The 25,179-nt window shown below is 34.2% G+C and overlaps 1 protein-coding gene across 4 annotated transcripts in view; it reads left to right on the forward strand.

Annotated features, from left to right (window-relative positions):
• Nucleotides 1–6,347: 6,347 nt before the first annotated feature.
• LOC137408546 (uncharacterized) overlaps nt 6,348–25,179 on the forward strand; it is a 35,712-nt gene continuing 16,880 nt past the window's right edge. Inside the window, exon 1 of one of the 4 annotated variants that reach the window (XM_068095111.1) lies at nt 6,348–6,483. The gene's annotated coding sequence lies outside the window, so the exon portion shown is untranslated. Of the gene's footprint in view, nt 6,484–15,129; nt 15,149–25,179 lie in introns of those variants that run through there. The other 3 variants (XM_068095110.1, XM_068095112.1, XM_068095113.1) reach the window with 3 other exon arrangements.

Raw genomic sequence — 25,179 nt, forward strand, 5'->3', positions numbered from 1 at the left:
CTGTACAGCTAAAGGTCAGCATTATCTAAACGGCATGGCGATCGAACGTTTTTATGTGGTTATTAGTAATGCAGCTTTATGTGAACAGAAGCCTGTGAGCTTAGAGTCTCAAGCGTTTTGCTGCGGAAGACTACCGATGGGGTCTTCCAATCGACATGGGAACTAGGCTTTAAGGATACTCTACACGGAAATATTATTAAATATCAACTGGTATTTGCCTCGTTAGCTTTGTTTGGATGTAACATAGCGGTATCCACACCTTTTGACAAAACAATCCACTAAAAACTAAGTTTATATTTATCAACCAGAGTTGGCCAAACTAAAAATGTTTTTTCCCCATATTCAGATTGATGTAACTACGTAAAAATAAATTGGTGGACTTTGAAGTGTTAGCAGCATCATAAAATCTAATTGGCCAGCGGTAATGGCCAATCACTGCATAGGTTAAAGTGGGTGCCAAATAACTAGATCATATTTCTTGAGAATCATTTTAGTGGCAGACCGAGTGTCTACAAAACTCACTTCTCAAATATGTATAGTACTAGCTGTTCCACCCGGCGTTGCCCAGGTAATAAAAAAGTCTTTGGACAGAAAATTGATTTGTATTTAACATAATTTATAACAACATTTGTCATTCTAACTTTCAAACTACATATCATGAGAAAAGTGTTTTGTCTTATCCCGGAGCTAAGGGTGAACATGGAGGCAGCCATGCAGGTCCTAAAGGTAATGATATTATATATATAATATATCTACATGTACTATAGTATAATATATATAGTGCTAGCTGTGCCACCTGACGTTTCCCAGGTAATAAAAAAGTCTTTGGACAGAAAATTGATTTGTATTTAACATATAACAACATTTGTCATTCTAACTTTCAGACTACATACCATGAGAGAAGTGTTTTGTGTAGTTGAAATAAATTAAGAAATGAAATAAAAACAACTGTAAAGGTTTTCAAACTTTGTCAAACAACTGTAACTTTTAAACTTCATATCATGAGAAAAATATTTTGTGAAAATCAAATGAATTAAAAAAAATGAAACAATTATAAAATGATTTAAATGTAAATTTATTAAATGTAGGCTTGTTAGCGCTATTTCCCAATGATATGGTACTCTACTAGAGTTGTCTAATATCTTCGATAGCAAAACTTCATTTTTGTTGCCCATGTTTTCGTCTGTTTTAGGACAGGGACGTTTGTGCCATCTGCAAGCCTTATGCTAACCTCAATACGGTTTGCGTCTGGATTACTCAAGAAGGCAGCAGGTAGATGGAACTAGAATAGGCTTGTTTACTAGCTAACTTAACATAATCCAATATAAATATATATTTCTCAATGTTTGTCGTCTGTTTCTGTTTCTATTACCCGGCGTTTCCCAGGTAATAAAAAAGTCTTTGGACAGAAAATTGATTTGTATTTAACATATAACAACATTTGCCATTCTAACTTTCGAACTACATATCATGGGAGAAGTGTGTCATGTAGTTGAAGTGAATTAAGAAAGAAATAAAAACAACTGTAAAGGTTTTAAAACTTTGTCAAACAACTGTACCTTTCAAGCTAGTGGCCTGGCATATTGCCAATGGAAACTCCACTAAGCTAGTTAATAAGGTTAGGCTTCCAATGACAGGAAGAATTCCATGAATTTCCATGAAATTCCATGAATTTGAGTCTTTATTGTTGTCAAGCTCAGCTGTTCTAATAATAGCTATAGCCGGATTTCAGACAGACATACAGACATACGGTCTTTGAGAAATATGTATATAGATGTATGGTCTGAGATAATCAAGGATGTGTTTATGTCATACATGACAAAGAACACAAAAAACACTATAGTGTCCCATAATTATGATCACAACTGTAAATATAATTTAGTAGTGAAGCTTCTGTCTGAATCACCAAGTCATCGCTAGATTGCACATAGCAATAGCGTGGGAAGCTGTTGTTTACATGCACTGCCAGCTCTGCTAAAACACTCATACTGTTTAGCTCGCACATAATGAAAAACATTGAGAAAAAAAGTGGCCAATATTTATTAAGCCATTGGGAACGTTTTGATGCAATAAGCTGAACTTGTTTAAATACAATAACTAAAATCTGTTCAATACATGATCAAGCAGTCTAGCTCCTTTGTAGTAGGCTGACCCTTGCTGCTATTAATTACATAATAAAATTTGGCTTCATCCCATCAGCTCTACATGCGTTGTGCTGGGGGTAGACTAGAAGCCCCCTATGTTAGCCTTAGCTTAACCCTCCAGCTTGAAGGTATGGACACCACAACTATAGTTGTACCAGCTTGTAAAACACACCAATAATAGCGTGACAGGTGACAAATTTAATTTAACCAGCATGTGTAAATAAATGCCTGGAAATAGAAAGCCGTTGTATGAGAGAAATGAGCTCATATGCAATGTTGTTCATTATTAGCTGCCAGTCAAACTAACGTCAAATAGTAAATATTTTTCTGAAATGTAGATAAAAATTATAGCCACTGTGAGGAAGCAATTTTTTAGCAATTCAAACAATTTGAGAAAATATTGGGAATCGTCTCTATAATTAAAAAAACCTGTTTTCACCAGCCTATATACAGCATTTCCAAAATAAACTGCCGCTATGCAGGAATAGTAATGTCTTAGAAATGGGATAATATAATCTTAATCTATATATAAATTCGCAGTTTGTGTGTTACTTGTGTGTACAGCTATAAAGATTAAAATCTAGCTAAGAAAAAACTGCATCAAACTGGATTAGACCCTCAAACCAACAATTTGCAAGGTGACAACATAATCTATTAAGCTACACTGAAGTAAAATGAATCCATTGATCGTTTTTATTACCCATGTAGTCATCTAATTTCGTACATCATGTAAACATAAGCACTTGCGAAGAAATGGCAAAAGCTCTATAGGAGTTCTCACAACAACACACTAAAATAATTTTTATTATGATAGGAGTTATTTCCGTCTGTTCAAAGTAAAGGTTGGAGGTTAGAATAAAATATTGCTTTTGACAGGATTCAAACTCAACATTTGATTTAGCAGCCCAAATCTTTAACACCTTTGTCTTATCACCTGCGTCCATATTTACAGATTATTTGTGCACATACTTGTTATATGTGCTTCGATGACCCACTTGACAATCTCTCCCAACACACTAAACTGTCAGGGTCCAGTGTGCTAGTCTAGGAACTAGCTTTTAATAGATAGACTGAAGCTGCTAATAGAAGTAGGGAGTGTTAGTGTATTCACTTGTATGGGAAATGCTTGATATTTACACTTGCCTTTATGCTAAGATTGGTTAGCTGTCTGTCAAAAAGTATGCTTAGAAAAATTTGAAATCTACGCAAGAGAGCATTTTGTTTTATAATAAAAAGCAAAACTTTAAAATCATGTAATGTAATTTAGAATAAAAGTTGTTTTGAAAAAATATTAGTAAAATGAGAATTAAAGTATATAGATGTACATATATACTAGCAGAATGCCTACCGTTGCTCGGGTAATAAACAAGTGTTTGCACAAAAAATTTATCTTTTATTTAACGTGTAATAACGGTTACTACTCCGCCTTTCAAATTTTATATCATGAGCAAAGTGTTTTGTTGCAGTTCAATAAAATTAAAAAAGGCACATGTGAAGGTGTTTAAATGTAAAATAATTAGCAAGTAATAGCTGAATTAACTTTGTTTTGCTACGATTACAATGAAAAATGATTTGGTAATGATACAATTAACACGAACGGAGAAAACAAAATAAAAATCATGAATATGTTGAATGATTAATAACAACGAGTGAATAGAAGTGTGTGTATAAAAAGGTTTCTGTTGCAGCAGAAGTTATCTATCAAAACTTTGAATATGACAGTACTGGTACCTCTCATTACTGGTTCAAACAAAAATAAAAAAAATGGATTTTCCTTGTTTGATACTTTGTCTGACCAAATGGAGAGAGAATGTAGAGGTAATTCTTACTCTAGCTAATACAATTGTTTACATGAAAAGCATTTAGCCTTTACAGTTTTAGCAATCCAACCTTGGAAAAAGTCAAAAATAGGAGTGTAGCGGCATATTTGAAATTGATATGGTGCAGTTAACAACTACAAATAATAAACAGCTAATCAGTAATAGAAAAAACTTTTACTGAGTTTTATAAAAACAAACACAAAAAGTAATAATAATTAATAATAAAAGGTATATGTTTAGCATGTGCGATCACGATAAGAATAGATAAAGATTTCAGAATGTTAAGAACGGCTTAGCCTACTAGTAGACTTGTGGGTTTGAATTTTACGAGCTCAAATCCAGTATAAAAGCGATGACTTGTTTCTAAGACTTTATCATTGTAACTATACAGCCAAACAATAAACAGGTGACAGACAGAGAAATACTGAGATTTAAACATATACATGTAAATTGGATACATTGTAGTCTTGTATAAATATACTAATTTTAAGAACAATATAAATCTCATGTTGGATACATCAAACCGGTTTGTTATAGCATTTGTCGCACCGCTGATGTTACTACTAGGTTATAAATTATCTGCTTTTATTTCTTAACAAACTTCAGCTTCCATTCTAACAGCAAAATTACAAAATACTGAAAGTTTTAAAATGTTTAACTGGTGAGCAAAAAAATCTCTTTTTCATATGTTTGCCAGCACATTGATAAACCACTAAAATGTTACTGACAGTACACCATTAACTCAGGAATAAAGAAACTGGTAATGTAGTCATTAAAACAGCATCAGTAATGAAATGCTGCTGTTACACAGATTCTACAGGAGCAAACAGAATTGACAGATGGGCCACTCAACATATTAAAAACAATTTTTCTAGAGCATTCTTTAAGTGCAATTTTATGTGAACAACTAGTGAATTTTATTGAGCAACTAGTGAATCAATTTTTTCATATTGTGATATTTATACTCCAAAAAAGCAGCTCTTTATTTAGTCACACCACCCTGAATATTTTGAAATGTTCTTGCCACAATAGTCTACTAACCATAAACACTTGTAGCGTACCAGAGTTGAGGGCCACCAAAAATTGTGCCTGCTGAGCACCTCTGCTGTTACTGGATCATCACCAGACACCATTACCTGACATCATGAGCAATTGGTCACCAGACACTACCACAGCATTAGTTGTCTAATACTAAATTGCTACCACATGCTATGCCTAGACTATCTAGAAGTTTTTCTTTTCGCCTAATGTAGGTTTCTTTCCTTATTGATGCATTCCTAAATGTAATATACACACAATTATAGTGTGTAATTTTTCACTCTATCTAGTATAGGCCATCGGCGTATAACTCCAAATGCTACTTGTACGCTTGGAAACTCTAGAGTTTCTAGTGCTATAAATTGTTATAAAACACAGCAAATTTTATTAAAATAATTAGATTTATAGTATATATAAACATATTCCATATTAACAGAATATTGCAACAGTCTCATGCAAGTGGATTACAGCAAATAGATACATAAGTAATATGATAGGAAAGACAATTCCCAGTATCACAATAAAAATATATTGATAGTTTTTTATGCCATACCTTTTAGAGACGGTTCACAAGTATATAAAATATGTATGCATCTAGATGAGCTTAACATGGCTCAAGATTACTTTTGTACTGATGCTATTCCTTTACATCAAAGTATTGTAACAAAACTCCATTAATCAATCAGATAATTACAAATGATAACATTCTTGTTTTTAATAATAGTATTACCAACAATATGATCTGTTGCCACAGTGCTACAATTAGCAAAGTTTCGTATTAATATTTCGTTTGCTTTAGTTTTTAGACATAATCGAAAATTTACATGTCGCGCATATACATGTAGAATCTTTTAATCTAGCCACACAAGAATATATATGCTATATATGCTATATATTTGCTATATATGCTTACAAGATGGTGTATGTACTCAGCAATTAAAATGTGTAGTCATGAGCACTTTCATATTCTACTGAACTACAAATAGTTTTAGAACAATCCTGACCATGGATAAAATATATCTGTATGAAGTAGTCAAAATTGTTGTTTCACACTGCAAACAAACAAATATGTAGTAATTATGATTATCTTTACAGAGACAAAGTTGTCTGCTCATAAAAACTGCATTGAATCACAACTCCAAATGTGCACATAAAGGTTTCTCATAGCAACCACAACTCAATAGACCCACTCAGTCATTGAGTGGGTCTATTCTCAACTATTCACGCATGATGCCATCTGCTTGCCTAATCAACGTTATGACTATCTGGAGATGAAATTACAAAAGGTTAAAAGGTCGCACTATCCTTTACTGCTGTTGCCGTCATGAGTGTGATTGATTTGTGGTATGATATTCAGAGCTACAAGGGACAGTTATAAAGCTTGGCACCGCTAGTATGAACGTATAAGACAAGAGTATTCCATCACGCAAGAAAAAAAAATTTTGATAGAGACAATTGAGCCATCTTCTCCATCTTATAAGGTAAGAAGAGATTCAGCTAGTCTACCTTTATGTACAAGTTGCCATGACGTAAACACTGAGTTACATTTTGAAAGCCCATTGTTAAGCAAGTCAGTCATTTAAAAAGCCTCCCCAATCCCTTCAAGACCTTGACAACAAATTTTCTTGATAGTTGACTATTGTCTTGCATACATAATCGAGGACGTTATTTGCTATTAACTCATAGTTAACTCATTGTTAAGAATTTGTTAGCTGAAATATTGAAACATGTACATTAATGGAAAACTGTTCTACACAAAAATATTATTAAATATTAACTGATATCGGTAGTTTAATCCTCAGTTTAAGGTAACATAGCGGTATCTGTACATGATGACAAAATGCCTTTTTCACCACTGCTCTTCATCTGCTACTTATTGACTGTTTTATTACTAGGTGTAAACTTTTAATAAGTTAAAGTTTAACTTTTTTACTTAATCTTTGTGAGTGCATGTACACAGATGTGGTGTACATTGCGGTAAATTCTAAGTGTTTACACCTATTGTCTATTTTTGCTTTTTTTGCTTTTTCTTGGTGTTTTTCTTCTCATCAAACATTTGTATTGACCAGGTGTTTTTTATTATAACGCCTTTAAGTATGGCAAATATGTCTCTGTCTGTATGTCTCTCTCTCATAGTCAGTTGAAGCCACTAATACCGTCTATGGTTGAGGCTTGAATATGATAACCAATTTCCAATCAGCTTGATTACAAGCAGTGATCTGCTGTATGTTCGTATTGATCCATCTCTATTTTAACTTCCTCTCAGCTACATGTTTATGGCGGAGTCTAGGCCTTCTTTAATCTCACTTACCACCTCGTAGTTGTGAGCATAATATACGACATGGAAGCCAGTCTTGTTCCATTCGGTGTACATGGATAAACCATCTCAAAAGTTTACTATAAGGATGTCAGCCACTGATAAGAGGCTTACCCATTTTAAGATTTCTGTGATTGTAATCTTTTCCTTCCACTTGATGTTCATGATTTCTCTCGAATGTATCAGAATCTCTTGAGCAATAAGTTCAAAGTTCTCATTGTGTGGGTGTGTGCATGTGTTTGTGTGTGTTTCTCTACAAAACCTATGTGTTTGCACACTTTTACTCAATTTGTACAAGGTTTTCACGCATATAGTTCTGGTAGTTCTGAGGCACACTTCCTTTTACATTAAGCGGTTCTGTGTTGATGCTGCTAAGTATTGGCAGCGATATGCTTGAACAGTTGACATGCTTGTCATAGTTGACATGGTTGACATGAGACTCTTCAGCTAACCAGTGACTCGAAATACTTTTGTTTGAAGCTAATTCAACCAACATGCACTAGAGCTAAAGTCTTCAGTCCAACATCAACAGGTTTTCCGAGCTGCTTATGCTCACTCTCGTTCTATATTATGACCCAATAATCAAAAAGTAAGTAAGTAAATACACTAGCTTTTGCAACATAGCGCAGCTGATGCAGCTTTGATTTTGTTGCAATTATCATAAAACCCAAACTGAAAAAATAGAAAAAGACAGTAGGTAAGCAAAAGCATGTCATATTTTACTTTTAAAATACTTTGATTTGATACTAAATCAACCTTCATGCAATAGAACCGAGGTATTTAGTTCATCTTCAACACGTTGGCTGAGCTTCTGAGCTGCGTACACTCATTCTCAATCTATATTATGACGCAAGTAGTAAAATCAACTGCCACTATGTAGTGACTAAACCTTGTGGTTCCTATGATGCCACATGATGAACTGCTGACCACAGGGTTTATTTTACTTTTAGCAAACAAGGTGTTAATACTTGCTTACGTAAAACCTGGCTTACTGTATATATAACAGAGGTGTTAGAAAATGATTTCTTAGTCAATGGGAAATAAGCTTCGCCCATCCTGGTCATCATTTTGGTGCGTGATTAGTTTTTTAATATGAGTGGTGTATTGCAGCTCAAGGGTGAAAGTAATAGAAAAACACTGATGTTCTGAGCAAATGAGTTTAGAGAACAGAAAACTATGTTAAAAGCAGAAACCAAGAAACTGAAATTTAGAAAAAGACAGTAGGTAAGCAAAAAAAGGTCTTATTTTAATTGGACAAGTTATTTCGAGTATTAATAGTAAACAAAATGTGTGTTTTAGCACCAAGTTAGCAAAATCTTGTTATTTAAATGCAGCGCTGTAATAAAGGCTGGATCACACTATATCAGTGTATATCGGGCTTGTTCTCATGTTTATTTGCAGACTATGTGCGCCATAAATTGGTAACATTACCATGGCGACGCGAGTAGTTAGGAAAACATGGCAGCTGACAAACTTTCTTATTATTTTGACGAACATCCAGAACAGTCAGTACAGTGTACACCATTTTGGACCATGGTGATTGGCTGTCAGACTGCCTAATCTATATATCTATCCATTATAGTTGCTGTGAGACTTGTATTTCATTGTTTCAGCTACCACCTTGTGTAATGAGACCACTATATGGCAAAACATTTGCCAATGTACAGTAATCTACAAATTGGAATGTGATAATATGAATTATGTTATCACGGACAATTTCTGTTCTATTCTATGGGATAAACACATACATACTGCAATACAGTGTCAACTGTATTGTATCTTTAGCAGTTTACAATAGCTGTTTCACTTTTAAGAAGCAGCTGGTCTGTTGCCATGGAAATGTTGTCAACAGTGACACCCTAACGCGACTAGCTTCTTCAGCTATTCAAATGATTAAAATCAAATTAACTTTATCTCACCTTTATAATTCTTTTCTAATTGCGTGATCGTTTATTAAAACTAAACTAAATTCAAAGGTAGGACATGTCCTTGCGCATTATGTTACATAATCACCTTTTTGAGGTCATAAAAATATCACTCAAAATTTAGTGCCTGATGACTAACAACATGCTATGTTACACGATGGGTATTTTTGCTAAAAAACTTTTAACTTTTGATCATTTCAGCTGTTTGTTTGAGTACACAAATTATCCCCTATTTTGAAAAGGTCATGTACATATGGTGTCAATATAACCTGAATTATGTATATTAGCAAAACAAAAGGGTGCTTCTAGCATCAAAAGAGTTATTGCCATTGCAAATAGGCCAATCATATGACTAAAACTATTCATTATGAGTCAAGTTCCTGTACCGAGTTAACTACTAATTTTGTAAGAAGGATGTTTGAATTGACTCGTAGTTGGGATGCTAATCAAAGGACAATCAGCTATGTTTTGTCCCTCCCTTAATAAGACTCTTGCTATCTCTTTATTATGACCTGATTATGACCTACAGCACTCGAATTACTCATTATAACTATAGACTATGGTACTCATCTTGAACTAGATGCAGTTAATTACGATATTTGTCTAAGATAACTTTTCTTTGGCAATAACTGGTTTGAAAGTTCTTGTTTAATTAGTGAAATATTTACTAGTGTTACATGCTACGAATATTTGTCATATTTTTCAATTTCGTAGCATGTAAAGGGTTTGAGATGTTGAATCTTTAAGTATGTGAACCAGTTTAAATCTTCGTAAGATTTTTTGAAGGGGATATTTTTGAAAACATCGTATCAACCATGAAGTACTGCATATTATGTAAACAGCGATATTTGTATTATTGTACCAATCTTTGCGATCGGGAGTTGGATTTTCATCATCTTTATTAGTGACCTCCTTATAAAATTCATACGCAGCTTTGTTTTTAACGCACTTGTTTTAAAAATATTATCTCAAAAAAAAATAATAGCCTGATATTTGAAAAAAACTTTCCTAAACGCTTTTGACATTGAAATTTGACCTTGGACGCATTGCAAGAGTGTCAGCCCCGATATAAAATATGAACCCCGTCGTAGCTAAAAGCGCAACAGACTAATATAGAAAAGCGGAGCTGTCCGGCAATTTCTTCATGGCATATGATCTCGTCAGCTACGAATAATTGGGAGTTGTGAAACCACTCCTGTAAATGTAAAATCATGTAAATATGTCTTCCTCATTCCTACAATTAAAACCACAACTTTAAAGCTCATATATTTGTAGCATATAACATTAGTGAATATTGATGAATCTCATGTTCATGACAAGAAAAGTTGTTCGACTCAGTTAAAACCATCGATAACTTAAGTACAAATTTTCATCGATTTACGACGTATGCTACTTATGTCTGACTGACTTTTTGACCTTCCTCAATATTTGTTTTTAAGGGAACTTTTTATATTTTCGTATTTTTCAAAATGTTGTTGTCACAAATCACATGTAGTAAATTGATAATTATTTAACATCTTCTGAATCCAAAGAAAGACAACAATAAACATTTTTAGCCCACACAGCACTCAATTGTTGGTAAAAATGTTTGCTGGAGTAAACAAAGAAGGTTGCTTTGATGGTAAATCATATTTTTATTTTGTATTGCATTTTGTCAAGTTTTGTATTTTATATTTAAATTTTGGTAAAAATAATATTGTATTGAACAATTCAATTGCATTCAGGCTGACTTGCGTGTCGTTCAACCATCTAGAAAGGTTTAGGGTGACTTCCATGTGTTGTAATTGCACAACATGCTGATGAAACTCAAGCCACATTAATCCATTCATCACCAACAGCTGTAAGTGTATTAGGATTTTTGAACTCTTTTTATCCAACGTTTCTTGGAGAATATAAACTCCCAAATGTTTCAAAACAAATTGATAGCAATTACAAATATTCAACTAAAAACAATATCTTTTTTCTTTCAACTAGAAAAACTTTTTAGATGTACCATCAGTGGTCTATCTAAGGTTTTCAATTTTTTTTTAAAAAATTAGCAAATATTTTAGTCAGCACTTAATGTAGTCTGGAATATAAGTTATTCAATGTTTTAAAAAGTTTTGCATTAAAGTTTTGTGAATGAAGGAGGAAAGGCTGGTCAAAGTTAAAACTAAAACATAAAAACACTGAACAACATTTCGGTTAAAAAAGTTTTGTCTTTACCTAGGTACGTTAAAGTAAACCTTTAGCATCTTGTATCATTATATTTCATTTCAAATAGAACGGAAGATAATTTTGAATCATGTCCATTGGTGAAGCGTTTGAATGTTTATCCACCATGCTGATTATCATGAGTTCGAATCCCACACAAAGTGATATTTTATCTCTAACGGTTCTCTGAGAGATAAAAGCCTTTTTGACTGACTATGGGCACATTATGTTGTTGTCTTAAATTTAGCATAAAATTTTTTTTAGTTTGTATATAGCCATATATATATATATATCCTACGTTTTTTTGTGACGTCATTTTACAGTTGTCGGCCAGCTTTATAAACAATTGTATCGTTAAAAACATGAAGCTTTTGCAATGAGTTGTTGAAAACAATGCTTTTGTTTGCAATTTTTTTATTATTGTATCAAAACTATACCAACAAGTACTACTAAATAAAAGAAAAACGATTGTTTTCTACAAATATGGCGACTTTTTCGTGAACGAGCGAATGTGCAAATGACTTGATGACATCAAAAAACGATGGATTGCTTGGTCTATTGCCTGCGTCAGTTATTTAAAGATATGAGCTGATGAATAACTCAGTGAATTTAATTTTATTCTATGATTTATTTTTGTTCCAACATTTGATAGCTTTAACATACAAAGTAAAACTTTAAATTGATTAGCTGTGAATGCCAAGGCAGGACCATATATTGATGCATCTAGCAAAGCAAATGTATCATATACCTTGTTACATGCTAAAAGGAAGCATGTGTTATCTCTAGTTCAGTACTTGGATATTAGCGCGATATGCTACGACTAAACTAACACTGTAGTAGCTGGGAACTTACTGACAAGTATCTCTGAGGAGCTGAGCTAACTCTACTTGATGGAGTTAGTCTGCTTTAATATTTGATTACTATTGAATAGCTGCCTGAGAATTGCTGCCAGTGATTGACAGCTCATTTTCAGCACGGTAATTTGCCAAAGAAGCTGTTTTCAATCTGATGGACGGATTTGGAATGAGCAATGACTGCCAGCAGCGCACTTTCACTAATGAAAATGGCTTGTTAAATAGCATGTGGCACGTGCATTGTCATAGCAGCAACGCTGCCATCTGCCATTGCAAGCAAAGCTGCCATAGCTGTCATGGTAGCCTGTTTTTATCTTTGTTGCCGTAGCAGCCATTGCATTTTCTGCTTACAATCTGCACTTTGTTTTTAAAACTTTTATGCATTACACAGTTAATATGCTTTTTTAATCATCAAAAATGCAACATAAATCACTTTGATTTATTATATTAAAGATGTTCACTTTTAAAATATAAAAGCATACACTTTGTTTTATAAAAATATAAATCATACATTAAAACCTTTTTAATTACACTTGCATTTTAGTTCAGATGGCTGAGTTACGATGCTTTGTGTGGAATGATAGATCATTCCACAAAATGATTTTAGTTTTATGGTTAGGATCATAACTCAGCCAACTCAGCTAAAAGGCATAGATCTATAGTTGAAAAAGGTTTCAAAATTATAAAACAAAATGTATGTTTTTATACCTTAAAAGTGAACATTGCAGAAATGCTATAGCACTTCTGCATTAAGAAATTGTACTAAGCATATTCTGAAATAATTATCTAGAATTATTCTAGTATAATGCTCACATAGATGAAATTCCAAAAGTTCTGGTGATCTGATAAAAATCTTTCCAAAGCTCGATATACATGCATTTACATCTACGTAAAAATCACAACTGAGCAATAGCAAAATCATATAAGAAATTACTATTTTTTACATTTTTTTAAATTATAGCGCTTTAATTTGCTAATTTTTTCAAGCATAAAGTTAAATAATCGAACCACAAAATTTGGTTTACAAATTGTCTCTATTTGGTGTTTCGCGCTCGCTCTATTCGGTGATAATGCAGATTTATTTCAACGCTTTTACTTGCAAAAACATGCTGTTGACAGTTAGGAGCTGTTTAGTGGGGAGCTTAGCGTAGGATCTGTTGACAGAAATGCTAAAGAGCGTTTTTTCATCAGCTGATATATGCCAGCACAGACTGCTTTGTTGGATCAACACGTTATCAGATCCCTGCTGTTTAGTATGCCTCTACACTGACTTGAATAAATTATGTATTGATTCTACTTTATGGGTTGAGATGGTCATTCGTTAATATGTAAAGATGAAATTACACAAAAGTTTTTGAAGATTTTGTCATGAAACATGAGTATTTTTTTATCTTTTGAGGTTGATTGTCATTTTTGTGGTGATATGTTTGCCAGGATGTTTCAAGATTAAAATCGATAAAACTTGATCACTATAAAAACAATCAGATCAAAGGAAAGTGTGGTTATGATGTCTATAGTCTATAGTCGATAGTCTAGTCTATAGTATATAGTCTATAGTTTATATATATATATATGATGTCTATAGTTTAGCTTAGCTCCAAAGGACAAGCAGAGCAAAGCTTTCAAAGTGAAAATATCTTGACTGAAGCATTCAAGGCAAAAATAGTTTTAATAACAAAACCAGTTCAACAAATATTAAACTTTGACAGAACAAAGATATGATTACACCAAATTTTAACAGATTTTATCATAAGGTTTAGACATTTTTCTATCAGTTGTGATTTTGTGTGTTGTTTCGGTGATCTGACTGTCAGGATGTTTAAATATGAAAATAAGCAAAACTTGATCGTGATGAAAAAACCGATTAAATAGAGACGCATAACGCTACAATTTAAAATCAATAGCCAATAAATATCATCAGTCGCAACGATAGCAATCAGTGACATTATTTTGCAAAAATATTTCTTTGGGCATTTTAATCGCTATCAATCTTGAAACATCTTGACAGTCAGATCACCTCAAACATCAAAAATAATCACAAATGATAAAAAAGGAAAATACAATTAACTAGAACTTTGTACAAGTGTAATAGCCAGTAAGGACTGAAGCTAATTGGAAGCAAAATAAAAGATATTGTACAATGCCTCAGCCCTTTTCTCTTTGAAAACCAAACAAAGAAACTTTTGTAACATAAATTTGCTGCATTTTATTACACGAAATTACAGCAGGCAAACTAATGTAACTGTCCATTTTGTAATAATCACCGTTGTTCTCTTTTTTAAAGGTATTTTAACACAAATAAAGTGGTGTCACTAGAATGGCAAAGAAAGGAGATGGTAATCGCTTTCTAGTCTCAACTTAAATGGTTTCCATAGAAGCATCTTTATAAAAATGGAATTTAAATACATTTTTAATGAGCTTTCTTCTATGCCTAAAATATGGTAGGTAATGGCTGTCTTTACTACTTCAAAAAAGGCTAATTTACATGCCTTCGGTTCTTACTCACTGATACCTAGCTAGTCAAAACCTCGTTTTAGAAGCTATGAGACACACTTGTAGCAATTGCTAGGCTCCCATTTAAATATTTTTTAATATGCAGCAATCAGTAGACTCGTGCAGGTAACGTTGTAATACTCTTTAGTCGTGCTTTTTTATCTATTTAAACAAATTATCAAATTATGTTATCAAATAAATATCTCATTGATCAGTTTGCTAATAATATACAAAGTGGTGTTTCGATGTGAAGGGGCTTTTTATTTTTTTTCAATTTGAGATATATATATAGATATATGGGTTCCCTGGTAGTTTTGCATGTCTTGGAAAATTATCAAGTGTGCCAATCAAACACGGAGAATAAGTATGTGTACAATTATTCTAAAATGTAGAAACGTCCATTGGTGCAAGTGTTGGAATGTTTGCTTTCCAAGGCGAATAATATTGATTCCGGCACAAAGTGATCTTTTTCTAACATCTAGCCTTGGCTAAGGATGGGTATGGCTCTTATTATAGTGAAGACGAGTTTGAATCCCGTTCGACACAATCTTTTTTAACCGTCAACCATGGCTTTAAACGGGTAAAAGTATATACTAACATTCCTTAGCATGCTTTACTAGTTGAAACAAGTTTGACTGTAACCACACCTTTTTTGTAAGGATTCAAAGTATCAAACGCCGTATATGAGAGATGTCAGGGTTTGTCAATATAATTACATACATATAGGCCTTACTCCGCGCTAAAGACACCTTATCACCATATGCTGATTTCCCAGCCGTAGCAATCAGTAGGTAATGACAACAATATATCATGCTCTAGAATTTCTTAATACAAACTAGCTAACACCAACTTATCTATAGGTCAAAACAGTTTTCCTGAAAGTCGGGTAAGTTCGTCAGTGCTAAACTGTATAAATTTTATTACTATGTTTCTATTGTGTGGAAGATGCTGAGTTGAAACGGCGCACACTGAGTTACTGTGTGATAGGCCTTACTGCTTCAATAGACTTTCACATGCTGCAAAGTAACAAGGATGCTTTGTTGAAAAGATAAGTAATTATATGACAATGTTCATAGCGGTGAACTCTGTCTTGCTGTCCCGTTGTCTAGAAAGTCGAGAATAGCGGTAGTAAAAGCTAGGAATGAGCGAAGGGTAAAAAATGTTCGCAATGGAAACTCTTGCGAGACATTTCCTCTTGCGCATCATTTGTAAGTACTTTTTCCATCTTCCATAAACATGAAATGCTTGATAAAAGTTTGCGAGCAACAAAACTTACTTTACTCATTGGTTTTATAATTTCCAACTTGCGGCTAACATAACTTACTTACCACCGCTCTTATTATAGTAAATATTATTCTGGAAAGAGTTCACATTAACACGGTTGGTATTGTAAGCTGAATGTCCTCGAGTTCATGTTATGTACACACAAATCTTTTATGAAGCCTTTTAATTACCATTTATATTATTTCTTTTATGTGATGGTATGAGGCAGTATTGCACAATGGTCACAGTTTTAGAACTACTAAGAAATAGATTAAATAGTTTCAGAGCCTCTAAGTCAACTTCAAGCATTGATCCGACATATGGTCTGTGCACGGAAGTTTATTTTCTAATGAAGAAAGCTGATATTTATCATCCAAACAATATTTTTAAAAAACACATAATTTTGAACTTTATCAAAGTTAGTGCTACGCATGTCTTTAGAGAGAACCTTCACCTTATAACTAAAACTATTTAGCTCCGACTGCTAACTGAAGACCATGACTAAAACGTATTGTTTACATCAGAAGTACCTAAATTTACACCTGTATAGCTATGCCATTTGTCATTTAGCATTGCTTTTAGAATTGTGCTTTGAAACATATAAGAACATTTTAATTTGTGTCAATTTTTAATAAATGCAAAAACCTAGGCTCAGGCAAAATCCTCCATTAACAAGCAGCATTACAGTTTTGTAGCAAATGTTGTGAGGCATTGGCTTGAGAATTTGTTCATTTTAAACATGCCTGCTGTTTCTACCAAGGGCGTAAAATTGTTGCTTTGAATTGTATGTCAGACCATCAGATAGCATTCTTGAACGATGAGTTATTTGTCATCTGTAATCAGTCATATGTGACAAATTTTAAGATATTGGCTGTTACTAGGTGTTACTGTCAGTTTTTCACAGCTTACAAAATTTAATCCAAGGCAAGAATATTTTGGCAAATTTATCGGAGTAGAGACGCAATCATAAGCGGAACTTCAAGCTAAAATGTACATTCAGTTGCAATTTCCTTACTTAACAATCACGGTGTTACCATAATGTGGATGGTGCGAGCTTGGAATTGTGCGCACATGGAACTACCATGTGATGGGTGTTTCAATGCACAATTGGATGTTGTAGATTGTTGAAAAACATAAAGATTTCTGGGCCAGAGGTTTTAGCAGTGCGCTTCTGTTTTGCTTCGTAGCACGCTTTTGAAATAGGAGCTACTAAAGCCCAGAAAATGTTCAAAATGAAATAGCTAGATTAGCATTTTTGCACAGCATTTGCAAGGCCCATTTTTATTTTTTGCAAGCATGAAACCCTTAAAAAAAGAAGCAAATAATCAAACTTATTTTTGTGGGCTTACGCCACTATAATTTTGTGGATGTCTGAAACTTTCAGGATAACTGCATCATAAAAACAAAGTGATTCTAACACCAGACATTTCCTTCGACCAAAGATTAGACTAAATTTTGCTAAGATGCAGTCTTCAAAGTTTTTTAATTATTGTAGTTGTGTTAACCCTGTGAACCCTGGCTGTTTTTGTCAATCTGTGTCAGTAATCCTGAGCAATCTGTCCAACGATCCAAAGTTTTTAAACTTTTGTTAAATATATCTAGACGGGATCATAATACAATGATAATTGGTAAAACACTAGTAAAAAATGTCGGGCAACCCATAGCAAATGTCATCAAACAGAAAAAAAACAGAACTTCACCATTATTCGGGCTAAAACTATAAAAGTTTGTACGATTTTAAAAACTCGTAAAAACATTTACAGTAGCATCATAATCATTGAACACATGTTCATCATCATTTCATGACTCAAAATATGTGACAGCTCGTGTCATTTTCAATACAAACGCGGCATTTCATATAGCGCACAATAGGCTCTCAAAGTGAAACTTGTCCATGCGGCTCAGACTTTTGTGTTTTGAGGTCATGAACTTTCTAGGGCGAATAGTATGTCAGGAATTGATTTCTGAGGTGCTTGATTGGCTAGGATGCTTAATTAGACTGTTTTGCAGACTTTCAAGTGGTTGCTAAGGACGATAAAAATGGCGATTTTTCATTTCCGGTTATTCGGTCTGCGTATCGTATTTTAAAATGTCTTACCGCGATGTCGATGGTGGTGATTTTTGGAGAGAATTTGAGGAGGTAGATGCAGATTATTTAGATTTACAATGTAGAGAAGAAAGTGATAGTGATTCTGGAAGCAGTGAGATCGATTTAGATCTTGAGAACGATGGGTTAGATGGGAATTTTCAGCCGAGTTTTGCGGATGACAGTCGTAATTTAGAGACATCTTCTACAAATAATACTGCTCAGCCGTGCTCAGATGATACAGGTACAGCTCTGCCAGCAGATGTAGAGTTTCATCTCAGTGATGATGAGTACCTACTGCAAGCAGGTAGGTGTATTCTAAAAAAATATTGAATGTATTATTGTGAGTATTATTTTATTATGTATTATCTTATTAGTAGGCCTATTATTATGTAGTATTATTATCTTCTTCCACAGTTCGGTGTAAACGACCAACCTTTTTTTCCCTTACCAATCTAACACTCAGTGTGATACATGTATTTAGTGTCATGAATTCATATTTACCTTAAATCAGCTAGCACCGTCAATGACCTGACTGATAATTCTTAAGCTTACAAGTTGTTTTTGTTTTTAAGGGTGTAAACCGACATGTGGCTGCATTGCACGGTTTGAAGTGTCAAATATACGCATGATCCGCACAGTCAACCAATCACTAGCCAAGGAGAGCAGAGATCTTATCATTCTTGGGAAGATTTCAGCCATAAATGACATGTCAGAGACAACTGGCAAAAAGCATAAACACAAGGAGATGCAGCGAGAGCGAGACCGCTGCAACTTTGCTCACGAAGGTAGGATGTTTTTGATGTTACTGTGGAAAATCTGTGATCGAAAGCTGTTATTGTGATTTCACACCGCTACATAATGCTTTCTGGTATGTAGGTCAGAAAATATGCCAGGAAACATTTCTTTTCCTCAACGGAATTGGGAAAAATACATTTCAAACACTGAAACGACACTATAGGACAGAAGGAGCTGTACCAAGGAGTTTCAATTACCAAGGTAGGAATAAGAGGGCTGTCACATCAGATGATAGTAAGAGCATTGCAGACTTCTTAGACCACATCACCTCCATTCACTCTCTTGACCTTCCAGGCCGAGTTTCAGGTAAGCCAACTATGTTTTAAAATTTTAAAATAAAATGCTTTTAAAGCTTAATTACGGTTATTTTTATTTTGCAATTAGTTAACTTAAGTCATTTATAGTGTCAGAGCTACGTTGAACATTATTCATCAAAACATTCCAATAGGGTTTCGACGTGAGGAACTAAAGATTCTGCCTAGCAGCTTCACAGTCGAGTCAATATATGAGCTCTATAAGCAAAAGTGTCAGCAGGCTATGCTTAACTTCAAGTGTAAGTCGACATTCAGAGCAATCTGGAAGGAGCTTCGGCCTTACCTTATCATCACCAAACCAAGTACAGATCTGTGTTGGCTCTGCCAGAAAAACAACATGGCATACTTGAGGTATGTGCGTTTACAGTTTGAGTCTTGGTGATATTTGAGCATATTGAATATTCTGGCAAGTGTTCTTTGCACACTGCCCATTACCTTTCGTTATTGTTTGTCACAACAGATCTGCAAACCAACCGTTACATAAACGAGCTGCAGAGATCGATCAGCAGCGGATTCACCTGGAACATGCTAGACAGGCACGCAAATACCTTAATGAGTGCATCCTGTCATCACGACAATATCTTACACAAGGTTTGAAGCTCGGTGCCAACACTCCTCTTACTGGACCTCCCATTGCTTACTACGGATTTGATTATGCACAGCAGGTAGGTCAAAACATTTTTTTGAACATTTTTTGTTGCTTGTTACAAAACGCAAATCTCATCTTTTATTTTCGTCAAAAACACACAGAGCCCAATATATAAAAATAATTACTCGACTATTACAAGGTTATAAGGTTATGAATGTAGTGTTTCAAGTATAAACATTGCTGAGTTTTAGCAATTGGCAATTAGCAATTGCAAATGCTAAATAAGAATTATAAAAACAATCAAATTTATAAATAAAAATATACATTTAAAAATGAAAATAGTAAATGTACAGTGTACTTGCAAGCCTATAAAGAACAAAAAATGTTTTTTTTTGTTTAATTCTTAGGTCCACTACCCTGCCGACCCACAGCAACCTGGGCCACTCTATTTCAAAACCCCTCGGAAGTGTGCGCTATTTGGAGTGGTCTGTGACACCTTCCCTGCCCAAGTGAACTATCTGATAGATGAGGCTGCTTGTGCGACAAAAGGAGCCAACAGCGTCATATCTTATATTCATCACTATTTAGAGACTTATGGCCTTGGTGAAGAGAAAGCTTTGTTTCACGCTGACAACTGTTGGTATGCAAACTACAACCAATGTTTTGAAGTTTCATGCTTGTATTGAAAATGTATTGATAAAATTATATAATTATGTCAAACCCTTTTTAGTGGCCAAAATAAAAACAACGCAGTGATACAGTACTTGGCTTGGCGTGTTGCAAACGGGCTGCACAAGGAGATTGAGCTGAATGTTCTCGTCGCGGGTCACACGAAGTTCAGCTGCGATTACTGCTTTGGTCTGCTAAAAAAGAAATACAGAACTAACAGAGTTTCCTCTCTTTCCGATATAGCTGAGGTATGTTTCTCATTTTGTCAATTAGTGAAATAAGAATTTGCAAATCTTGCATGCGCTATTTATACACAAACTATCTAAAGGTTCTTGGTTTCCTAATCTGAGTTTTATTTAATTAGGTAGTAAATGGATCGTATCGCATAAATCATGCCCAGCTTGTCATGGATGATCATGGCAATGCGCTCGTTCCAATAAAGGACTGGAGCGGATTTCTTCATTCAAAAAGCAAAAGGATCAGCCAAATTAAGAGCTACCACCAGTTTATCTTGTCGGCGGAAAGATTAGGTATAATTTGTTTGGTATTCTTTAACCATACTAAATTTTGTCTTTTTAAGTAAGACAGAGAAATTCAATAATGTTGTCCAATTAATATAATACGAATAGGCAGTGTGTGCAGTAATCATTGTTTTGCAGCAGGCAGTGTCCGAGTGAAAAAGCGTGCCAATAGCTTGGAGAGTGAGGACATACAGCTTATGTCTCCAGAGTCAGCCAGGTCAGGGCAGCCCGTAATCATTCTGCCACCTGGTCTGAGTGTTGAACGTCAGAAATATCTGTTCAAGGAAATCAGAGAGTTCTGTGATGAGAGCAAAAGGGATATCGTGTGCCCAGCGCCCATTCAACAGCTTTCACAGCTCGATATGTTTGCTTCAACGACTGCAGAATCTAAAAAGACTGCTAAAAAGTCTACTAAGGCTAGCTCTACCACCTCAATACGGAAACGTAAAAATCAATCATAGACAGCAGCAGAGGTGCTATTATTTTATTTTTTTGTTTATATTATATTATTATATTATTTTCATGTTATTTTGATAATATTTTTATAAAATTTAACTTACTTTAACTTAAACTTAATTTACCTGACAAACAGGTAACATTCATCTCAAATTGTCTCCCCTGGCTCAGAGGCCCTGAATCGCGTACCCAAAAGGCGCTAACTCATTCATCTCCGTAAAAGTTCTGTGAGTGAATTGGGTGATTATTCTAACACTGATACATTTGCATCATTGTTATGCTGAAAATCATCAGTTCAATGTGCAACACAATTTAATAGTAGCTCCTTTACTGTGTATTAATGTGTTCTTTTCCAATGACACAACATGTGACCTTGACCCCCTGTTTCATGTATTCGAGTTCATGTGACGTCATTGGGACCCATTTCATATCGTTCGCCATGTTCTCTTCCCTATAGATCGCAATATTCATGAACATGTCATGTCTGTAGCGTGTGGTTGCTATGACCTTCCAAAACGTCAACAAAGTATACTGTTTAAAATTCAATCCATCAACTTTAAAGACAAATTTCTCAGTTTGTTGCGTCGACCATATTGACATACACCTTCTTCGATAAAAACCTGTATCTCAGGTTAAATTTCTTCGATTTCAATTCCGAAAACAGCTTTGAAAAGCTGAGAAGTTTCTCTATTACTTCAGGCTAAAAAACAATTTTGTGATCTCACCTCATTTGTATTGAAAATGACACGACCTGTCACATATATTGGAAAGTTATAGTTAATATCATGAAATCTTTATTTGCATTACAATTATTTATGACCTACCAACAAATGAGTCGTATCAATTTTTTGCGATATTGTTCTAATAGAATTGGTTACCAAAACGAAGGAAGTAGGTAAAGATATTTGAAAACTGTTACAAATGGAAGTGAAATTTTTGGTCTAACATCCTGTGCAAGAATTAGTTTGATTAGTTTACACTATTACTTAAAAACAGCTTTTGTAAACAGAGCCATGTGAATGCCAGAATTTGGGTCGCTAGGGATTCTGACACACCCTACGCATTGCCGGAATACCGACGTTAGGGTTCAAAAGGTCAAGTGAACATCAAAAAGACTGACAAAAACAAGCATACAGACACTGTATATTACAACCGTGGGTTAGTTTATGCACTAGCAAGCAACGTTCCTTCAGCGCACTCCATTGTTTATGATAAGCATTACGACTTGAATAGAAAAGGCTCGAATGGGTGTTTGTATAAGCACAAGGGCTGTTAAATTCATTAATAATAAATAAACAAGTAATCAATAAGGATAATACTGTAACAATGAATCACCCGGCTATATCTACTATATGACCAGACTAGCGGCTGTAAGACCACTACCTAGTATTCAATTGTATATTCTCTGGACACGCCGGCTGACTGCCTGCTCACTCGTAAGTTTTAGAATGCTTTTAATTTTACACTGCTTATGTTAGTCTATCAGTTCAATTATGGAGCTATTCTCCATCTAAAATACAAATATATTATACCAACTAGAAATTCCACTGTCATACAGCCCATGGCCAAAGAGATGGCCAGAGATATTGGCAAAAAAATAAAGGGTACTGATGGTTGAGAAATGCAATATTAGCAATCAAATGGCTCTGCAGTGCAATAGGATAACTGCAATGGTAGCTGTAATGTACTGGGTGTGGGTGTTATTATATACAACAATAAGCAATAATGAATGGAAAAGATGTTTATATTTCCCCCCTGCAACAGGAGAAATGCAATATTGGCCAATATTAGAAGTAAAATGCACTGATATTCTTAGAATAATCAATTTTATTAATATAGTAATAATAGAAAACCAATACACCATTTTGTTTACATTTCAAAACGTCATAGGTAGCAATATCGAGAAGTTGTGGTATTTATATAAGTTTTTAGAAAATTTATTTAAAAAGTGTTTGGTCATGACAAACAACAACAATGAAAGAAAAATATTACACGTTTATATCTCTCCCTTGCAATAGGAGAAATGCAATGTTGGCCAATATTATAAGTAAAATGCACTGATATTATTAAAATAACCATATTGTTAATATAGTAATACAGCAATAATAGAAAACCTATGAGCGTTCATGCGTCTCGAAGATTTCTGCAAACTGCAGCAAAATAAAAGCTGTTATAAAAGTGTTATAGAGCTGTAGGCCTGATTTACTGTAATGTATGTAATTCAACAACAATAAAGAAATATGTTTATTATAACTCTGAAATGCAAAATTAGAAGTAAAATGGCAAGCTACTGTGTACTATACACAGTTTGAAAGTTGGTTGCGTTGAATGTAGAATGGTTTTGATAAGCGATCTTTAACGGAAAGCGGGTAGGAGCATTCACGCGTATAAAAATGTAGCAAAATAAAAAATGTTCTCGTCATGAAGGGGCGTTGTAGTTCGGCCCTAGCTGGTACGTAAGTTGTAAAGAATTTCGGCTAACGTTTTAAATAATGAAACCTTCGGTGATTGGACAAAAAACATAGGCTGATAAACGGTGTACCACAATTTCGTACCTGTAAATCGGTCTACGCCTCAAACGGTCTACGTTTATTACAAAAACCTTCGAATAAATTCGATTACAAGTAAACAGCACCATAGACTGGTGAAATGAACACGGTTTTCTCGTGAAATACGCACTACTAAATAGTTCTACAATCGGTCGCACGGCTTTATTGGCGTTTCAATTGTCGGTCTTAATTTTTATTAAACCGAGCTTTTCAAGCTTTTTGTGGCAATTTTCGTTCAAATAAATCTGTCTATTTGTGTATAATCCGATCATATGGGTAAGTTTAAAGATAATACCGACGGTTTACAAATACTTGGTAACATATTTAAATAGGTTTAAATGTGTATATAAATGTATTATACTTTAACGACTTTACATTCCGATGCTTAAATTTCTTGATGAAATTTCTAGCCAAGGGTTCGTCTCATTGTTGATGAATAATTTTCGTAAGTTGTGTGCACATGCATTTATCATAAAAACTCCCACACATCGCTCCGCTCGTTTGCTCGTGGGATTAGAGTTTAAAAGCTAAACTAAATGAGCAATTTTAAACACAGTAATAAAAGTTTCTACTAATGATGTGTGGATCGATTTTTTATAAAATCTCAGACTGTTTATATCAATAGACTTAGATGTTTGCGAACACTTGCCACAAGTGATGGCTGATTTTTTAAGATACAGTAATAATAATTTAAGTTCTAAGGTTCCAATTTGCATCATAATTTTTTACTACCCTGCAAGTGTCATGGTTACTACTCACATCTAGGTTTTACTGAAAATTTTAGTAGATTTTATCAGAAAATGTCGACATTTTTCTATAATTTGCATTGCTTTTAATGTTTGAGGTGATCGGACTTGCAGGATGTTTTAAGATTAAAATCGACAAAACCTGATCTCGTTGCAAATGCTCAGATCGATCGAAAGTGTGATTATGATGCATATAGTTACAAAGAGACAGACAGAAGGGAGACACCTAATGTTGAAACTTGAATGCAATAGTCGATATTGATGATAGCAATTAGTGATTCATGTCACATGTTTTTTTCTGAGCATTTTAATGGTTACCAAGTTTTATCGATTTCAATCTTGAAACATCCTGGCAATCAAACCACCTCAAGCTAAAAAAATCACATAGAATAGCAATAAATTGA

Source organism: Watersipora subatra, chromosome 11 (assembly GCF_963576615.1).
Source record: "Watersipora subatra chromosome 11, tzWatSuba1.1, whole genome shotgun sequence".
NCBI lineage: Eukaryota > Metazoa > Bryozoa > Gymnolaemata > Cheilostomatida > Watersiporidae > Watersipora > Watersipora subatra.